The sequence below is a fragment of the Aegilops tauschii genome, chromosome 7, assembly GCF_002575655.3.
Source record: "Aegilops tauschii subsp. strangulata cultivar AL8/78 chromosome 7, Aet v6.0, whole genome shotgun sequence".
Classification (NCBI taxonomy): domain Eukaryota; kingdom Viridiplantae; phylum Streptophyta; class Magnoliopsida; order Poales; family Poaceae; genus Aegilops; species Aegilops tauschii.
In genome coordinates, this window is record NC_053041.3 from 504,784,890 (window position 1) to 504,787,760 (window position 2,871).

Here is a 2,871-nt window from a genome sequence, read left to right on the forward strand (position 1 = left end):
CGCCGCACGCATCATAGGTTTTCTTCAAGAGGACGAGGGAGAAGCGGATTTGTAGTGGAGGCGCTTCCAAAAAAGGATTTGTAGTGGAGGCTCCTACCCTAGGGTGCCCTAGGTAGCTGTCGCACACATCATTGGTTTTCTCTTTTCTTTATGCTCTTGCGCCCTAGAGTGAAATGATGGTTGCTTCGTCCGTCCAGCTTACTGCGGGAAGGTGGGGCTTTGTGATTTGACCCCTCATCGCTCATTTACTACTAGTGCGGTGCTACGACCGGGGTGCCTCCAAGTCCAACTGCTGCTCCGAACTGTAATTTGGTGCATCGCACATGGAACAAGACCGTGGATGAGCCACATGTCGGCCAAAGGGGTCCTGTTAAGTGTGTCGCCATTCCGTGTGCGGACTAACCCTACTTGAGTTGCTACGCCAACACGACAAGAGCAACCTACTACTTGGTTTTGCTCCTTGGTGAATCCCGACTATATTGATCTAAAAAGATACTACTCCCTCCATCTCGGTTTATAGGGCGTGCACGTAGTTCTAGGTCATCCATTTCACTAACTAAATATGAGTTACTATGTCACAAAAAGTATATCATTGGATTCTTAAGCGGATGTAGTTTCTAAACATATATTGTTCATCACATATATAGCTAGTTAAATTCTCAACCTAGAATGACGTGCATGCCCTGTAAACCGACATGGAGGAAGTAGTAAAAATGCGGTGATTTTATCGAGCAATGGGCGGGGGAGCATGGCCTGTCATGTGGTCCCACGTGTCTATGAAGGCAATGCGCATCCCTCTTGAGGCAAAACAATGGCAGAAGCAATACGTGGTTTTCTTGAAGGAGGTGATGGCGAAGCGGATTCAGCGGAGTGTGAAATAATGGTTGCTTCGTCCGTCTAGGAAGGTGCGGCATTGTGATTTGACGTCTCATTGCTCATTACTACTACTGGGGCGGTACGACTGGGGTGCGTCCCCCTGCTGTTCTACACTGTTATTTGGTGCATGACACGTCTACCCGGTTGCTATATGTCCCACAGGTCAGCGAGAGGAAGTACAGAATTCATGAAAGCAAGCGTCGACGGAGGAGTACAAGACACGGCTTGGTTTTTGCTGCTTCGTGCGATCCATCGATACAATCCCGGACTAAAAAAGGCGAGGGCGGGTCTTTTCCCGCGTGGCAGGCAGGGGAGTTTGGCATAGTCTATTCGAGGCAGGAAGGGAAACAAGAAAATAAAGGTTGAGCGACTTAGTTTTGGGAAAATCTGATTTTATGGAGTATGTACCCACTATGGAGGTAGTACTACTTACTACTCCCTCCTTTGCGGTTTATAGGGCTCATCTAAGTTTTTTTTTCCGTTTTATAAGTCTCAATTCTACTAGTAGTACCATCACATGTTTGGATTTAGAGGTGCATTAAATCACCCGATGCAAGCAGTGTCAAGAGAAAACTCACCAATGCATGTAGAAGTTCATGGAAATTTAGTGGTCATGCATGCATTAATTGTAATTAATGCATCGGTAAACATAAATTCTTGAGAAAAATGAGCGTACTGATTACTTGTGCAAACTACGAAATTAATTCCACCACTCATCGTCTACCTTGGTTGGAGAGATTTTGAAATTGAGCCATAAACCGGAAAGGAGGGAGTAGTAACATAGCCTAGGGTAGCTTGCTGTACCACGGACTCCAAGGAAATTGTTGTAGTACTACTCCTATGTACCACTGTACTACTCCTACTACTAAAAGGCATATTTAAAACAATCCGTTTTGGTTAGGCGTTGCATGTAGATGTAGTTCAAATTTGAATTACGGTCATTAAATGGTTAGAAAATCACTTAAATGTCTTTGAAAGGTCAAATGACCCCTAGAATTTCCCAAAATTTCACATTACAGTTGTAGTAGTGCACGTTAGACGTAGAAAAAATTTCAAGGCCGTAAGAAGAAGCTATCTCCCGTTCGTCATCAAACATGCATTGTTCCCTCTCGGAACCTCGAACCTTCTAGCGAGTTGCTCCGGTTTGTGAGGGGTGTGTGTCCAAATTTTCGTCAAACATGCCAATTTCTTTACCACATCATTTTGGTGGCATGACATTAAATCAAGCAAGGTTTCATGTTTTTCTGATCATTTTTAATTTTTTGGAATTAAAATGCCATGGCATGCACTCCATGCATGTGCCCATGCCTTGACACCAATATGTTTGAAAATTCCTTCTAATTTACTGCACATGGAATTAACTCGCACACAAGTATACAAAAATATTATTTTTCAAACCGTTATGGTTAGGCGTTGCATGTAGATGTAGTTCAAATTTGAATTACGGTCATTAAATGGTTAGAAAATCACTTAAATGTCTTTAAAAGGTCAAATGACCCCTGAAACTTACCAAATTTTCACACGACAGTTGTATTAGTGCACGTTAAACGTAGGAAAAAATTTGAAGGCCGTAAGAGGAAGCTATCTCCCGTTCGTCATCAAACATGCATTGTTCCCTCTCGGAACCACGAACCTTCTAGCGAGTTGCTCCGGTTTCTGAGGGGTGTGTGTCCAAACGTTCGTCAAACATGCCAATTTCTTTACCACATCATCTTGGTGGCATGACATTACATCAACCAAGGTTTCATGTGTTTCTGATCATTTTTCTATTTTTTTGAATTAAAATGCCATGTCACTCCATGTGTACGTATGCATGTGTCCATGTTGTGAGACCAATATGTTTGAAAATTCCTTCTAATTTACTGCACATGGAATTAACTCGCACACAAGTACACAGATATGATTTTTCAAACCGTTTTGGTTAGGCGTTGCATGTAGATGTACTTCAAATTTGAATTACGGTCATTAAATGGTTAGAAAATCACTTAAATGTCT